At 52.0% G+C, this 18,255-nt stretch overlaps 1 long non-coding RNA gene across 1 annotated transcript; it reads left to right on the forward strand.

Annotated features, from left to right (window-relative positions):
• The first annotated feature begins 4,006 nt into the window (after window positions 1-4,006).
• LOC115496270 (uncharacterized) lies at window positions 4,007-6,013 on the forward strand. Its single transcript, XR_003961742.4, has 2 exons — window positions 4,007-4,271; window positions 5,305-6,013. It is a non-coding gene; the product is annotated as an uncharacterized lncRNA (long non-coding RNA).
• The last annotated feature ends 12,242 nt before the right edge of the window (window positions 6,014-18,255 follow it).

Here is an 18,255-nt window from a genome sequence, read left to right on the forward strand (position 1 = left end):
GAATTGGGCCAGCAGGATTTTGGCCTGTAGCATCTATTCCCTGAGCTGGTGGCTGCCAAAGTTTTGGGGTGTGTTGCCTGCACCCCAGAGTGTGCAGTACTGGTGCCCACTTCTGTGAGTGAGCTAAGCTGGGGGGAAGGCTGAGGACTCCAAGCCCAGGAAGCATTAGGGCTTTAGCCTGGGAAAAGTTCAAATGAGCTCTGTGTGCTGTAACGTTTGCTGGGGTCAAGGCCCTGTGGTTTGGCTTTAGGCTGGCAGCTGGGGACCAGGTTTGGATCAGGCTTTTTATCACAGGGAGCAGAGGCTGATGTCTGATGTTTGGCTTTAAAGAAGAAAAAAGGACACATCTCCTCACGTCCCTCTTATTAATTATAAACACATTCTGCTAGTTTGGGAACGGATGCCATAAATTTAAATGAGGGTTGAGCCAGCACGGGGCAGATACAAGAGCCCCAGATGATGTGTGTAGGCCAGGCTTAGCATCTCCTGCTCACTCCAGACTATGCAGCATGACTCCACTGACTTCGGTGGCATTTCCTCCTGGCTCCCTTCCTCATGATGGGAATTGGACTGCACATAATTGAAAAGGATGGGGCGTCTGCCAGCAGACTCTGAGCCACATTCCCCTTGGCAGCCTGAGCTCGCTGGCCGAGGACAAGGGAGACAGGTTGGGGCAGCCACCTGCGCTGGGGGGAGGTGATCAGCATCGCAGGGATCCCAAATCCATCTCCATCTGAAGCTCTCTGGATGTGGCTTCCCGTTGTGAAAGGATTGCCCATGCCCGCAGGGGGGCCCATATCTCCAGCTGCTGGTGCGTGAGCAGTAATTTTCTCTCATTTGTGATCTCCCCTGACATGGCACCAGGACAGACACGTGAACTGCTGCTCCTCTGAGCAGCTTTCTAAACCAAGGACTTGTGTGGGAATCCAGGGCTTCCCTCTGGCTGCCCTGGCAGGTCTGGGACCCTGGCAGGGGTCAGGAACCCCCCTGGACAGAGCTCCCAGAGACACTGGCTGTGATCTCTGTCCATGGAAAAGAGTTTTCAATCTTACAGGATGAATTACAAGCTCTGAGTGTTTGATATAAGTAATAATTAAGTGTGGCACGGGTGCAAAAGTAAAATTTTAGGATTCTAGATTAGGGGTCCAAAGGGCACAAGATGGAGGAAATTGGGTGTGCCTTGTCCTTTTTCTCCTTCTTCATGCCCTCCATGTTTCACTGTGGTGTTGGCATTTTTCTGTTGGTTCAGGCTGGGGACACACTGTCCAACGTAGGTGACAGATATTGGCACGTTATTGTAAATCCAGCACAGGTAGTTTGTGGTATTTAATGTTTGTAACACCCACTGAGGGCAGAGCCCCACACGCTGCCCTGCAGGACAGAGCTGCGGCAGGGCAGCAGAACATGTTAGAGATAAACAGAATAAACAACCTTGAAACCAGCACAGACCAATTATGGCTTCTGCTTTGGCAGTGGGGCAGAAAGACAGAGACTTTCTACAATCTCAGGATCATCAATAGCACAGATTCCGACAGACTCGCACTTGAAAGCGCCCTCTGATCCATCGGTGTGCTGCTGACCCCGGGCTGTGCACCAGCACATCTCCCTGCCCGAGCAGCGCTCCGGCAGCCGGGGAGGCAGAAGGCTCCTGGCTCTGCGTGCTCCTGAACGCCGGCAGAGTTCATCACACACACGGGGCAGGGGGCCTCGGTGCAAGGCCGGTGATCAAGAGACCAGGGTGTGGAAATCCGGCACCTACAAAGCTGCGGGAACAAAGCGGGGCAGGATCTGCACCTGCAGCCAAGGCAGGGACCGAGCTGTTTGAACCACAGGGTCGGGCAGCCTGCAAGCACCAGCTCCACGCTCAGGGCTCGGATAAAGGAAAGGTTTCTGACCCCACACTAATTGCACAGTGAGGTGATGCTGACTGGGCACAGTCTTGGAACTGTGGGAACACGTCTTGGAACTGTGTTTTGCTTTCAAGTGTGTGTTGTGCCTCACTTGGCTACTAACAACAGAAGCATCCCTGCCACAGAGTCATAGAATCACAGAATATCCCGAGCCGGAAGGGACCCATCAGGATCATTGAGTCCAACTCCTGGCCCTGCACAGGACAACCCAAGTGGAGGCTGGCCACACCAGCAATAGGAGATTCTCTTGGGGAGTACCAGTTCCTACCTCACAGGCCTTTGGTCCAGGCAGGAGACACAGCCATGGGAGCAGGAAGTGAAATAAAATCCAGCGGCGATGAAATTATTTGGTTTTGTATTCCAGTTATAGCAAGGATTGAGTCAGGAATGACAGCCAGAGCCTGGCCATGATTCCATGATTGCTGGACACAGCCTCCTTAACCACAAATGGCTTTTTTTTTTTTTTTTTTTTTTTTAAAGGGGGTGTTTCTTGCTGTTAATTGGTTTTTTTCTGTTAGTATATTCTGGAAGGGGAAATTCTAGAGAGTGGGTGGTTTCGGGCAGCACGGCACTATTTTAATTTCTCTGTGCTGGCCAACTCAATGGGAGATGGAGCATCTCCTCCACAGCACTGCTGGCTGCTGTCATGCTCCCAGGGCAGCTGCTTCCCTAGGGGAAGAGGGAGCACCAGCAAGTCCCAATTTCTGGGTGATTCCAGCCCGCCCTGCCTGGCTTGTGGCTGTGACAGACTTGGACCAGCAAAGTCTCCGGGTGATGAGTGAGCAGACTCACATTCCTTGGTGGCCCTGCTGCTGTCCAGACCCTCCAAACCCAGACTGGGATCAGGATCCTGATGCTTGGCTTGTATTGAAGCTTCGTGTGGCCTCAGAGGTAAGGGGTAAGGGGCAGTTAGAGGGAGAGATGCTTCTTCTAGGAAGCAAAATTAAGTAGAGAAAAGTAGTGGCTGAACATAGCAAGTATGGCAGTTCAGTGTGTTCCCCCATCAGCAAACTGAGTGGGGAACGAGATGGTTTTATGAATAAAACTGTGCTGGGTGTGTCCAGGTCAGACACCTGTCTGGGTCACCACTGTGCACTTATTTATATTTCAGAGGGCACCATCAGGGAAAAAACTAAAAGCCAAAAACCAAACCAAACCAAAACAACCCCAAAAAACCCAGAACAAAACAAAAAACCAAACCAAACCAAAAACAAAAACAAAAAAACCCCAAAAACCAACCAAAAAACAAAAACCCCCAAAAATAATAAAACTAAAGAGCAAAAGTGCTGTGTGTGCCACTCAAGCCCCCTCAGTCCATGTGGGCTGTGGTCCAGAAAGGCACTTAGGCTTGTGCAAATGCTTCTCCAGGCAGCAGCGTGCAGTGTCCCTGCCTGGGCCAGGGCAGCAGGGCCTGACCTTGGGGTTTGGGAGCCAGGGAGCCCCTACCTCTCAGCACCCTCATGAGATGCTCAGCAAGGTAACTCCTCTTGGCCCTTCCTGATCCAGCTGTGTCTGAGGCTGGCCTGGGAAGTTATGGCATTTTTATTTTACTTTGCATACACCTGTGAGGAGTGGACCCCTTCCTGGAAACGAGGACTCACTCCTGCTTACTGGGATGGCTGGAGGCCTGCAGGATATCAGGCAGGACATCCTTTCTCGGACAAACAGGCACTTTGGGGTCTCTGGGATGTTGAAGCAAAGTCCTTGGTCACAAGTCTGGCCTTAGGCCAGTCTCGCTTTCCAGGCTGCACCTGGACAGTTTTGCTTTATAATGACTTTGAGTGTAGTTGGTGTGTCCGTGGGACTTGCACAAGGCTTTCCTGGGAGCAGCAAATCCCTTTCTTGGGGTTCCTCTCCAGAAACACCCATGTCAGCAGGAGGGTGGGATGGGCTTCTCCTGTGGCTCACTGAAGTCATCCAGAGAACAGAAGGGTGACACGCAGCCCTACAGCTGAGAGCTGGATCTACCAAGGTTGCCACCATGGTAACAAGTGACAGAACAAAAGGAGATGTCTTCAAGTTGCCCTAGGGAAGATTTAGATTGGCTATTGGAAAAGAATTTTTTCGCTGAAAGAATGGTTGAGCGTTGGAGCAGCAATGTGGTGAGTCATCATTCTTGGAAGTGTTCAGAAAATGGGTGGATGGGCACTTGGTGGGTTTGGCAGTGCTTAAAGGTCTTTCCCAACGTTAACAATTCCTTGATTCTCTGGTTACCAGGCTGCCCTGCTCTGCTGTGACAGGGCACGTGGCTGAGGACCACTGTGGAGACTTGTGGATCCCCCCCGTGCCAGCTGCCAGCGTGCAGGGCACCATTCCACCAGCAATCACTTGTGCATTTGCTGTTCTACAAACCTTGGCCAGGTCGTTAACGGAGGAAGGAGATAAAAAAGCAAGGGCTCCAAATGGATCCCAGAGGGATTCCCTGTAGCAATTAGCTTTATACTTGAAAACATATTTCCAGTCTTTACTGCCTGCTCTCTGTGTTTGAAATAATTTTCTACCCAATAAACCTTAGTAGCCCCCAAACATAATTTTAGCAGCGCATTAATTAACAACAAGGTGACCTGGTGGTTCAAAGCTGAGAAAAACCTGATGCATCTCAAGGCAGTAAGGCAGCATTTCCAAGGGGCAGCATGTGGAGGCAGAAGCTTTATATAGGATATTACCTAAGGCCTGGCTGGCCCCAGGGCAGTCTGGGCTCTCAGGTGCTGACAGGCACCTTCTGCTTTGGATAACCACTCTGGAATTTGAGACTTGCCAAAAGCTCTTTTCTGTTTTTTAATCCTTCATAAAGAATAATGTTGGATATCTGTTAGACTTGGGAAGGTCTCTAAACCTGAATAAAACCATCACTTCCTGGCACCCTGTGGATGGGTGTTTCAGGGCTTGGACATGTGCAGCAGATCCCCTGAGCTGTTGTGCAGCTGCCTGCCCTCCCTGTGATTTCCATCTCTGTAGACATGAGACAGAGTGAAAATTTAACAGGGTAGAAATTTATTTAGATTTAGGTAAAATGTGCTACTTTGAGCTTGCTAAATATGCAAATTTCCACACTAAAAAATAAAAGATAAGAAAGACTCCTCAGACCTTGAAACAGACAGGACAGAGTGACCCAAAAGTCCTTTCTGTACTTTCTGACAAAAACTAAGTACAAGTATAACTAGCTATAAGTATAATATAAAATCAACAAAATAATTATGCATTAACCTATTATAAAATTCTATGCATATAAAAATTAATAAAAATATTGTAAAATTCAAAAATTCTCAAAAGTACGCATGTCCGTTAAAAAGCAATAAGTCCCGACATGCGTCCACAACACTATAAATAAACATACCCATTCCCTACAAATCTTCATTAAAATTATAAAGTTTAATTTTCATCCACATTTCAGGCGCGTGAGTCAGCAGGACCAGCTGAAAATCCCTGGTGATCCTTGCCCGCTGCTCCCTGGGCACCAGCTCACCCTGGAGGGAACACAGGACTTGAGGTGCCTGGCTGCTTCTGGGGGTCCCAGCCATTGAGTCAGAGCTGGTGAAGGCTCCTGGCCTGGAGAAGGCACCGAGTGGAGAGGGCATATGGATTCACCACACCGTGTGGAGCTGGTGCACCCAGAGCTGGGCTCCTGTGAGCCCAGCTAAGCCAATCCCAGGCCCCTCTGGGATCCTTTTCCATCCAGAGAGCGGGCGAAGGTGAGGGAGGAGGCCGGATCTGCAGATCTGGAGCCTGCTGAGGACTGGTGGAGAACGATGCAATGCCTTCAGCAGGTTTCAGCTGTCTGCCTGGGAGATGACACAGTGTCTGGCCATGACCAAGAGGATGGGGACCCTGCTGGCTGCCACCAACGTGGAGGCAACCAGACTCTGAGCATGTAATCTCCTACTTACCAGGAGATGGGAGAGAGCATTACAGGCTGCTGCCACGACTGGGCTTTACAGCTATCACGGGCTCATCCTGCTTTATCTGTTGCATGTTAAATATCCCATGTAAAGCTACGCAAAGCTGCAAAGCTACCCTAATCCTTCCTAAAGCCAGCCTGCCCTTCCCTGCAAATATTACATTAGATATGCTTATTAAACTCACCCAGCTGAAGTTTACTTCCAGACGGTGGTGATAGTCTTGAAATACCATTAGGGTGATAATTATATCACGTTGTACTTCATCCAGATTTTGGGTGGTCATTGTTCACACATGCTGCCAGCTGTTGAAGCGGTGATAGATGCAAGGGAAGGTTGTGGCATAGTGGGTGGTGGGATTCCAGCTGGATAATGTGGGAGTGCCAGGCTGGTCAGAGACCCTCCAGGCCACATGTCTTGGGGTGACCAAGGCAGCCACTCTATGGGGTTGGTGATAGGTGGGAGGTTCTCTGTCCTGCCCTTGCACATCAGACTTGTCCCCATACCTTGGAGATTGAAATTGTGCCATTTAATACCTTCAAAAAGTGCCTAAAATTCTGCTGGAAAACAGAGTGATGAACTTCATGATCAGAGGAGGAGAAATGGAAGGGAAGTCTTTGACATGAGGCTGTTGTGGCTCTTTCTTACTATCCATAGTGTTGTCGAGTCCCTTTGGTTTGACTGGTCTGTGAGAAGTGGCTTGTTAGAGGTAAGAGAGCCACAGATGTCCCTTTGCTCCTGGCTTCTCCACTCAAATGGAAGGTTGCATTAACTTCAGTTATTTCTATGAATCTTACATGGAACTCATTCCCACCAATTCCACATAAATCTTTGGGGGGTAAGAAGCTGCAGTTTGAAATTTAGCAAACGTGCGATAGGTGGTTATTTTGTGATTGAAGTGAACCCTGTTTATCCTGCAGTCAGCTGTAATCCTGCTGCCTATCACTCATCCCACCTGCTCTGCCACAGCCCTGCTGAGATGACTGGTCTCTGGATAAACCCTGGGAACCTAGAATGTATTTGCTCCTGGGTTAAAATTGGATTTAGCAGAGATGGAAGTCTCCCCTCACTTTCCCGGTGTCGAGTAGAGCACAACCTGACATCCTGGCTCCGTGGGATTTGGAAGGCTCGAGATTCCCAAGACCTGTTGAGGTGTCTCTCTGGGCTGTAGTGGCCCTTCCAGGGGAGAAATCTGTTCAGATTTTGCATGACATCAGATTGCTCTTGGTGACTTTGCCACTCCCAGCTGGAGAAGGAGGATCCTCTCCCTTCTTTGGCCTGGGGAGATACCAGGGAGTCTGCTAGGCTGCTGGGCAGCTTGGAGAGGGATCCAGGAAGGCCAAGCCAGGAGTGCTTATGGCTGTGGGAAGAGGCAGCACTTCATTCCTGTATTTGGCACTGCTGAGGCACCTCAAATCCTGTGTTCAGTTTTGGGTCCCTACAAGAAAGATGTTGAAGTGCTGAAATGTGTTCAGAGGAGGGCAGCAGAGCTGGATAAGGGCTTGTAGGACAATCCTTGTGGCTGAGGGAGCTGGGTGTGGTTATCCTGGAGAAAAGGAAGCTCAGGAGGCACCATGTTGCTCTCTACAACCGCCTGAAAGGAATCACAGAGGTAGTCATAGAGGTAAACAGATGGGCATGGCATGGCCCTGGGCTTCAGCACTGAGCATCCCATCCTCTGCCTTCATCTTCGCACTCCTCTGAACCTCCGGAACTGAAGCTCCTGGCAGACGTGTGCCATCAGTCACGGGTGGGGAGGGATCTGGGTTAGCATGACACTGATGTAAATTTAAAGCCTTCTTTTGCTCTCTCCACTAGCAGCCTTGTATTTTCAGGAAGAAAGAGAATGGGAAACAACTTTTTAAATGAAGTCGAGCATTTAAATTCTCTTTATACTTAGTCCTATCTGGAGCTCTTTACCCAAATGAAGCAGAAAGCATTTACAGCTGTATTTTCCATCACACCAAGCAAGGAATATATTCATTTGCAGTAACATGGCACTCAATGAAGTGGAAAATAAGCTCCCAAAATTGAGCTATGGAATGGTTTCAATGAGTAGGAAAAGCCCACTTGGACTCCACTGACCAGTCACTTTGGTTATGATAAAAATTAATTTGATTGACCACCTGAGCCATGGCAGAAGTGAGGTTGGCCCTGAGATCGCTCTGCTCGGGACTGTGTTCGGGGCTGGCTCCTCTGGCACAGCTCCCACCTCTCCTGCTCATGGCACCATCCCTGGTGCCTCCAAGGGATGGCCATCGGTGGCACACGGATGTCCAGCAGCCAATGTCCCACATGTCCCCTCCACACGGCTGCAGGAGGGGACACTGCCAGCGCCACGGCAGGCCCCTGGCTGGTGGCAGCACTGTTGCCCATGCCCACCATGCACAGACGGGCACGTGGCGGCTCCGAGCAGAGATGGAAGCGGTTCCTCCTTCCCGGTGCCGCAGCGCGCGGAGGACGTGAGCGGAGCATTAAGCAGGTACCGGCCCAGCGCCAGCCGAGGGTCCGCTAATTGCTTGTGATGTCTCCTCCAACTCCATCGGCACGAGCAACAATTGCTACTGGAAACGCAATTAATAATTAAGCGCTCAGTGCTGGCAGGTGTCAGCAGGAATCTGCGGGGCCTGGCATCCCCCGCCTCGACGCCTCCTCTGCCCGCGCGGGAGAGGCAGCGCCGGGCGGGATGCGGCCCTCGCTGCCTGGATCGATTCTGGGGAGGAGGAAGAGCTGTGCCTTGAGGAAATAACTCGCTGGTGGAATTTCCCCAGCGTGGATGAGCTGCCTGCTGTGGGCAGCAGGATGAGGACCCAAGGCTGCCAGCCCGGCTGGTGAGAGCTGTGTGTAATCCCGTTATCATCGCAGGGATGCTTCCCAGCGCCATCCATCTTCACCTGAGACGTTCTGTGGGCATTTTCTGGTTTTGCTGTACAGACAGAGTGATTTTGGGTGGAGGTGACTGGCAGCATTTCTCCACGGTGTTGGAGGCTGGGAACATAACCCCAGAGCTGGCACAGGGTGGCTGGGCTGCAACAGCTGGATGATGGTGTCCTGTCCCAGCCTCAGCTGCCCTGTCCCAGCAGCCGAGGAGGATGGCAAGGAGCAGAGACATCTTAGTGCTGGCTGGAAAAAGCAGCACCCCGATGGATTAAAATGTCTTCCTGAGATGCTGCTCTGGCTCAGTGCAGCCTCAGGACCCCCTGTGTCCCCGCTCACAGGCTCTGCCAGCGCTGCTTTCACTTGCAGTGTTGGCTGCTGCTTGTGATGACTTACAGCCTCCTTCAAGCTGGCTTTTATTTTTAATTACATTTTGCCTCTGAAGATGGGCTGCTTTGCTGGTTCATTATTTTTCTCTGCTTTTTTTTTTCCCTTTTTTTTATTTTTGCTTGTTCTTTTTTTCTCATTTTCCTTTTAAAGCCCAACAGACTTTTGGCTCCCTGAGAAATAGCTTCACCCTTTAGGAAAGTGCAGAGCCTTTTCCCTGAGTAACAAAATGTTGATTTGCTACCACAGAGCTGAGTGATGGTGATTCCCTTATTAAACTGCACTTAGAGGCAGCGACTGTCAGGCAGGGATGGAGAGCTTCTCCGATAAGTTGGAGCTATTCATTATTAAATTATCTTCATTCACTTGAACATCTCATTTTCATTGAATTAAATGAAAAGTGCTCAAAGGCAGCTGCTGCAGCAGCTTGGAGGCTGCCAGGAGCAGCATGCCAATGTCACTGCTGGCCTTTCCTCCCGCACCAGCCACATCTGACCCTTTCCCACAGATGGATGGGCCTCGTGGCTGGTGTAAATCTCCTGGAGTTGCACCTGCTGGTGGCCTGACCTTGGAGACCTGGATTCACCAGCTCTGAGAGCTGGAGCAAGTGGGGACTGACTCCACCAGGGAATCAGGTAGTGTGGCCCCAGCTGCCTGCCCACTAGCCAGCAGTGACCAAGGTGGGTGTCCCCAGTAACTGGGGGCCAGTGTGACCTCTCAGGAGGGCCTGTCCCAGTGTTTTGAAGGGTTTGTGTTTTGCTGGGAGACTGCAGATGGATTTGGTTGAGTTACAGAGGGTTTTTCCCGTGCTCCTGCTGCCCCCTCCCCTCCTGGGACTCCCACCTCAGGGCAGCCACCCGCCGTGTCGGGCTGGCTGCAGCCCTCGATGGCAGAGGAGCTGTTTTGTGTCCCGGGGTTGTTTTTGGGGGAGGATGCCATCTGGCTGCCTGATCTCTCTGCTTTCACCTTGGCACGAGCACCTGGCTCCCAGCCCCACGGCTCGGCACCGAACCAGGGGCTGCTGGCTGGGCCTGCCAGCCCATTGCTCTCCAAGGCACTCTGTGGAGTCTAAGCTGCTTTAAGGCTGGCCCCCAGGAATGGGGGCTTTTGTCTCAAGGCCAAGACCATGGACATGGCACGCCGTGCCCAGGCGCTACTCATCACTGTCCCAGCTGTATGTAAAGTTGCATCTTCCCCCAGGAGAGCTCAGAATTAGGATATCTGGCTGCTGCCCAATCCCAAATCCCTTGGGAGCAGGCAGCACCCCTCTCTCCTGTGACAGCCTACAGTCTCAGCGGGCAGTGAAACCCCTTTGCCACACTGCCCTGGGTGCTGTGAAGTTTTTCTCGCCTGCTGCCCACCACTACCATCTTCCTCCTGGCAAGGAACTGCTGGCCCCTTGGAGCAGCTCCTCAACAACTGCTGCTTTTCCTTGCCAGCGAATCTCGCCCGGAGAAGCCGCTTTGATCAATGCACTTGGATTTCAGCCTTCAGCCTTGATCAAGGCAGGAGGAGGGACGGGAGAGAGGAGCACTCGCGGGCTCTTTGGGGACGGTCTGGGAAGCGAAGCTGCTTCTCCAAGAAAAGCCTGCTTCAAAGTAAGAGGCGGTGCTGCCAGAATAAGAGTGAACCAGGCGGGCAGAGGAGGAGGAGGAGGAAGGCTGCTGGGTGCCAGAACTCCAGCTAGGATGGGGCAGGTGTGAGTCCAGCAAGGAATGGTGATGATGGCATTGCTGTGAGGCTGGAGCAGCTTCTGGGACGGGGCAGGAAACCAGGTGCAGTGAAGGGGGGGATCTATGCTTCCCCCTGTGCTTAATTCTGTACCAGACCTGTTTTTCTGTGCTCATTAGCTTTTTCAGTTCTCCAAACCTCCCCAGCCCTGGGGAGCTGGCACCGAGAAAGTTTTTAGAGCTGAAAAGGGGCCGAATTTTCTTCTTTGGATCAGTGGTTTCCTCCCAGTCTTTAACTGGCGGGGATGGTGCTGCAGGTCAGGTGTTCTGGACCTGGGACAGGAGCAGGAGGGACAGAGCATCCCTTCCTTGCCAGCTTGGTCTGGCTGTTTCAGCTGTAAGGGCTTTGTGTTGTATGAAGGGATGCATAAAGCAGTGCTCGAGGTTTGATCAGATCAGAGCTTCTGGTTAATGGTAGTTAATATCCAGGAGGAGACCTCCTCGGCCTTTCTGGCTTTCTCCCTACATCAATGCCAGGGAATTCTATGTCAACAGCTCTGGAAGGCATGGACAATTCCTTTGTGTGTTGCATTACCTGGAAGAGGAACAAGAACCAAGCAGAGATGCAAAACCTGGAGGTCCCCACGAGCAGGGAAAGTCTCTGGCCAGAAACCACCCTCTGACACCAACCTGGTCCTGCAATCCTCATCCTCCTCGCTCCTGCTCCCTCTCTACCACTGCTGCCTTCCTCAGGTGCTCACACATGCACCTCTTGCTTTTCCTTTCAGCTACAGATGGCAGGCAGGAAAACCAGCCAGCCAGATGTGTTTTTCATAGCTCCCAAGCCAGGCATAACTAAACATTTACATTTATTACCAATTAGAGGGGAAACAGACTGTAGTTTTATGTACTGTATGTGTCTGGATATATTTCAGTTTGTGACCTTACTACACCCCACCCCCAGCAACTAAATCTCTCTTGGTTAGGGGCAAAACCCTGGAAAGCATTGGGATCCCATCCCAGCATCCCATCACCCATCGCCAAAATGTGACTGGATGATGTGGATCCCACCACTTTGTAAGAAAACCTGCACAGGGTTTGTTCCTGGGTGAGGCTGCACATCCCTAGGGATGCCCCAGAGGCATTTCCATGGAGGAGCCCATATCCATGAAGTCCATGTGTGGATGTGACCACTGAGCAGCTGTCAATGGGTGGCTCAGGAGTGCCCAGAGCCTGCAGGTCCTGAGCCAACATCACAGCGGGTCTTTAATGATATGTGAGCCAAAACACAAATAAATCCATAACCAGACGCTGAGCCTTGCTGACAGCTGGGGAAGGAAGCAGAGGATGAATGTGCATGTGTAGGGATGTCCCAGCCTTTACCAGGAGGGTCACTAAGGGACTGATGTCCTAACAAAGTCCAGATCCTGGCTGGCAGGGGTCCAGCCCCGAGGTGGTCCCGGTGCCACTGCAATCTGCTCATCTCTGTGAGGCCAGCACTTGAACCTGAGCTGTTTGAGACATAAGGGCTCAGGACAGGGTCTGCATGAGCCCATCAGGCCTTGGGAAGGCCAATGGATGTCCAGTCGGTGGAAATGAGGATTTACTGGTTCTGTGGGGATACTGGGTTTGCTGTACTGGGTCAATCACTCTTGATTCTGCCTCTGAGCAATGGTTAAGCTGCTAAGAAAATAATCTCAATCTCCTTCTTCAGGTCACCATCCTCTTGGCAAGGGAGGAAGGAGAAATGTGGTGAGGCCAGAGGATGTTGGACAACAGTGTTTTTAAACCAGGCTGTCCCACATCCAGCCCGGTTCTGGGAATGTGCCCCCCAACACCACCCCACAGCCACACTGTTGGGATGTGGGGTGCTGCAGGCACTGACCCTGCTCAGCCTTCCCATGCCTCCCCTATCCTCCCTGCTCCCAGCAGGTCCCACAGCCATCTGTTCATGCAGCAACATCCCAATTCCTTCCTTGCTCCCAATTTTTGCCCCTCACTGTGCCTGGAACCCTCTGGCAATCATGCCCAAAGCTCACCTCTGGCTGTGCCCCCTGGATCCCTGTGCCCACCTCTGCTGCTGCTCAGGCAACAACCTCTGGGTTGGATGCAGGGCTGTGTTTCCCTCTCTTTCCAGGGTGCTGCTGCTGGGGAAGCAGCCCAGACACAAAAAGCCATGGGCAGTGCTGTGCAGTGCTTGTGTGCATCCCTCTGGGCGTGCTGGGGGGAATTATTCCATCACGGGCAGCTTCAGAAATGCAATATTTTATTAGAAGCCCATTAAACTGTTCAAACAGGTGATTAGGAGAGGGGAGATGATGCAAATTGAAGCAAGGTGGGGGTGGACTTCCACCTGAGCAGGGAAGTGGATTTGCACCTGAGCAGGGAGAGCTGTGGGGTGGATTTGCACCTGAGCAGGGAGAGCTGTGGCTGGAGGGCTGAGGTCAGTTCTGCAAGGCCAAGATAAGGAAAGAATAAAGCTGAGAGACTTGAAGGGGATGAGGGTGGAATGAAGGGCTGCAGTATTTTGGCAGAGCTATTGGAGAGTGCCCTGGGGTGGAAATGGTAGAAATGATCCACCCCAGCCTCAGCCCACGGAGGACTGTGTGGACATGCCTATCCCATGGAAGGCAGCATCCTGCCTTCATTTGGATGGGAAGCACCAGGTACAGGATAAATCAAGGGTGTTACAAACCTTTGGGTCCCACTAGAAAGGAACAACACAGGGAAAAGGCACGTGGGGAACCTTTGTCCGGCAAGGGCAGGAGAGGAGCAAGATGGGAGGTGCAGGATCTACTGCTCCATACATGATTTTTTCCCCATTATTCTGCTGATCAGCAAAAGCAAGAGACAGTTTAATCCAACAGGAGAGTTGGATTTAAGATTAAATAAATAATACTTTTTTTTTTCCTCCTCTTCTGTAACTGTGTTGGAGTGTGAAAGGGTGGGGAGCTCTTGGCAGCTGGGATATTAAATGTTTTTCCACATGGTCTCTTGATTATTAATGGATTTTAGTACTTGACAAAGCAGAAATTAGGAGATAAAAGCTATTAGAAACTAATTTGGGTAATGACTGATTCTGTTCCCCCAGGAGCCTTTCTGAGAGTGTTACTCCCAACACCACTGCCAAGTCTCAGGAGAGAAGGAATCTCTTTTCAGCAGTTCCGTGGATTTTGGAAGAGCCCCCTGATCTATGGCCAATGAGGAGGTGACTTGAATGGAGCCAGCCTGATCCAAACAGCACTCTTCTCCCAGCAGCCTCCTGGGATTTATAGGATTTCACATCCCTGGACACTGTTTGGAGTGGTTTATGTGCCACATTTTTTTACTGTTATGTTGGTGAAACAACCACGGAAACTAGCTCGGGAAAACAAGGTGGGAGATAAATCCTCGTGGCGTGGGCTCTCCCAGCGATAAAATGGGCTACAGGTGGAGAAATAAGCCCTTGAGACCCTTTATTTCCTTCAGTTCCCATCTTCCTGAGTGGATCAATACCTCCAGGGGCAAGGAAAGGGTGAGGAGCCATTGCAGGGAATCACTTGAAGGGAGAAGCTGGAAGGTGGTAGCTGATGTAGCAACCACTGCTGATTTTTGAGGCAGATGGGCCGGGAGGGTTTGTGTATCCCAGGAGGGTTTGTGTACAGAGAAGAGGATGCCTGTAGGCTGGGAGAGCACTTTTAAAAATAGTGTGGCTGATTTTTCTCCTTCTTTCTTCCCATCCAGTCAGTCTCCACTCCTGGCATATGCAGTAGGAGCAAAAGGTCTGTCTGGCAGATTTTTTTGGGATTTTATTCCGCCCTACAGGAAAATGCCTCCAAATTTCATCCCATCATCCCACCAAATGTAGCCCATCTCAAGCCTTGGTCCAGGAGCACAGCCTGAGGCCCTGTGGCAGCTCTGTCCTGGGGACAGCTCTGGGAGTCCCGGGGAGCTGTGTCCCAGCAGGGCTCAGGGGATGAGGCAGATCTGCAGCCAGGCTCCTGCTGTGGGTCAGCTGTGCCCTGGCTCCAGCAGGGCTGACTTACACGGGCTGTGGTGACACCCCAGGGCAGGGCACTCGTATTTAATGGATTTTATTTTATATTGCTGCTGGCAGCCAAGAGCTCAGGGAGGAGAAAGCAATTTGCCACCGTCATCCCTGGTCCTCTGCAAATTTTTCTACTTGCAGAATGGGGTGGAGTGAAGAGACTTTATTTGATGGTGTCTGAAGAGGTCTCCAGGTTCTCCTGAAGGGAGTGGCTGAAGGCACTCGAGGAGGCCAAGGGCTGGTGCAGGCAGTGGGGTTGGGTGGGTGAGGTTGTGATTTTTGATCTTTGCTTAAGGAGGAGTTGGTGGGGAGAGAAGAAGGGAGCTGAGGAACTGGGACTGGGCCTTCCCTGAGGTCCCCACCAGCTGGAGTCGTGCCAGGTTCTCACTGAGCTCCTAGTGGGGACACAGGAGGGTGGCTGGGACATCTCCTGCATGCCTGGGCTTGCAGAAACCTCTATTTTGCATGACCTGTGCTTATTTTCCTGCCTCCTTCAGAGACTGTGGTGGGAGGCTGAGGAGGAGGAAGAGGGAGAAAGAAGCTGAAGTTACCACCATTCAGGAGGTTGTTAATTTTCCCCTTATTCTCCTTTAGAAGTGGCCATTTACCACAGACCCTGTAAATCCTCTCCAGAGAGAAAACACCAGGGAGCAGGGCATGGGGGGATAAGAGCCCTCGAAGGCTTTGAAAGAGATGGCAGAGAGGAAAAACAGCCCAGCATCGGTGAAGGGGGGAAACAGACTGAAAGAGAAAGAAGCTGAAAATGTGCTGAAGCAGCTGATGACAGCCCAAACAGCAGGAGAAGGCTCCTGCCTGCCAATTAACGAGGCTCTGGTGCTAATTTGCCACCTTGACTGCACTTCTGAGCTTGTCAGGAGCAGGGGGAGGAAAAACAAAAAGATGAGGCTAAGAAGAGCCTGCAAGGTTTTGGGTTGCCTCTTGGCTATGCAGATGTCGCTGGGCCTCAGAGAGGCAGGGGAAGCAGGGGGGGCTGGTGGCAAACCCCACCGACCCACAAGCCTGGAGTGTGAGGAGAATGATGACAGCTTTCCATGGGTTTGTGTTGGCACAGCAGCTCTAGGCCACGGTGCTGCCCAGCTTAGGGGTGCCAACTTCCCAGGGATCCCATTCCACCATCTGCTGGGTTAGCTGGGAGAGTGAGAGCTGATCCCATGGGTGCCCAGGAGCATCTCTGGTACCTGGGGCGAAACTGAGTTATGAGGAAGGAGCCAGAGCAGCCCTGTGCTGGGGCAGAGAGGGCCACGGGCAGCCTGGCATCTCCTGCCTCCCCCAGAAACGCTGTCAGGCACGGAGCAGATCTGCTGGCAGCTGCCTGCAGGTTCTGTGTGGCTAACAGAGCCGGGGGAGCCCTGGGCAAAACGCTCAGTGTGAAGTTCCTGCCGAGCCAAACCTCTGATTCCCTCTTCTTGCCCATCCTGCAGCCCAGACCCAGAGACCATGGGGACGGATTAAAGGCAGCATCTGCACCAGTGTGCTGTTTGCATGCAAAGCAGAAGAGCTGCTGCCAGGGAAGCGTGTTACCTGGAACCCTCCCAGCCCTCCCTCCTCCCCTGGGATGTTTGAATTCCTATTCCACCTTCTTCTCCCAGGCTGACACAGCGTTGGCTGGGAGCCACAAGGGGTAAACTGAGGCAGGCTGGAGCAAGAATGCAGACTTGGTCTCACAGCCTCTCTCCATGCTGGCTCTTCATGGCAAAGCTGTCCTCGCTGTTTGGGCCCAGCCTGATGCAGAGATGCCCTTGGGCCAGGGGTGAAGGCACCACCTCATGGCACACAGGGCTGGAGGCTCAGCCAGTGCTGTGGGAAAAGGGTGTAGGTTACACAGGTGGAGCTGTGGCTGTCTGTTCAGGTGCAGCCCATCGCTGCCTGTCTCGGGGTGGGAGATGGAGTTAGAACCAGCCCCAGCCTGGGGGCCATGAGCTCTCTCTGCCCTGGGAGAGCTGTGCAGGTAACCCCATCCTGCTCCCTGGATTGGGGGTGAAACACCCTGGCTTTCCCTGGCCTCCTTCCCCCTGGCAGAGCTGCTAAACAAACTTGTCTGGAGGGAACCAGAGTATCTGCAGTCAAGTAGGTGAAGAGCTCAGCTTGTTATTTAAAGGCCATTTTCTGGCTTCCATACTGCAGAGGATCTCGTATAAACACAGAGCCTAGAAAGGGACAGCCCCAAACACACCAGTTGTGAAAACCTAATGGGTTTGATGCTGAATTCCTGGTTCAGGCTGGCACACTGGCTATTTCCATCCTGAGGCCAGATCCTGCTGGTGCTGTGCAGCTGCAGCGCTCCTGCCAGCCCTGCTGCCATCAGCACTGTTCTGTGCAGGGGAAAGCACTGCAAGGCAATCAAATTTTGACCTCCAGTTATTAACCTCATCCTTTTAATCACCTCCACTGAGAGCCTTAATTGCTGAGCAGGGATGGGAGGACCTGGCTGCTTCCACCTGAGATTCCCACGCAGCCTGGCAGTCCCCTCCCAGGGCATGCTGCTGCTGCTGCTGCTGCTGCTCTTCCTTTAACTCACACACATCCCCCAAAAAGGTGGAAATATTCTCTCCCAAAATACAGCAATTTAGGAGCCAAATCTAAGGAACCAACTCTGCCTCTCTGAGTTAAAGAGGGGGTGCAGCCCCATGGTGTTGGGGGTGGGTGACCAAGGCCTTGTCTGCCTCTCCCTGTGCTTCCCAATGGGAAGTGCTTTGTGCTGAGACAGGGCTCTGCCAGCTGCCAGCCTTGGAATGCCATGCACAGCCTCATTCCTGATGGGAATTGGCAATTTGGGCCAAACTCGGTGCTTTTGGGCAATAGATTATGGATATTGATGGGGGCTGTTGAGAGAATGCAGCCCCAGAACAACTGCTGAGGATGCAAAGAGCTGATGGCTCATCCTTCCAGCTGCCTGCCTCCCCCTACTCCCCTGCTTTTTATTTTTTGCATCAAATTAAAAGTAAATGGCCTTCATCCACCTCCCTCCTCACACATGGGACTGTTAGGGCATCACCTGGCTCTATTTGGAGCCTACACAAAACCAGAGAAGTCCGGGCTCCATCCCTTGATGGGTACCTTGAGGTGCTGCCAGCCATCCCAACAACTCTTGCATTCATGTTCAGGTGGGTTAAGGATGTGGGACTGGCTCAGGACACCAAAAAACAGGGTAGGAAATGCTCTGTCTAGAGGAGAGTTGAGGAATGTTAGCCTGACACATGGCTCACACGATGATGGGGAGAACCCTAGAATGGTTTGGGTTAGAAGACACCTTAAAGCTCATCTTGTTCTAACCTTCCAGTAGACCAAAGCCTCATCCCACCTGGCCTTGGACACTGCCAGGGAAGGGGCAGGCAAAGCTGCTCTGGACAACCAAGAAGTGATGGAATATGTACAGCAGAAGCCAAAATATCTTCTCTAGCTGGGAATCCTGCTGGCAGCCCTGCTGCTCAGGAGCACTGCTGGCCTTCATGCCTATGCCCTCCCCA

This window comes from Taeniopygia guttata, chromosome 8, assembly GCF_048771995.1.
Source record: "Taeniopygia guttata chromosome 8, bTaeGut7.mat, whole genome shotgun sequence".
Lineage (NCBI taxonomy): Eukaryota > Metazoa > Chordata > Aves > Passeriformes > Estrildidae > Taeniopygia > Taeniopygia guttata.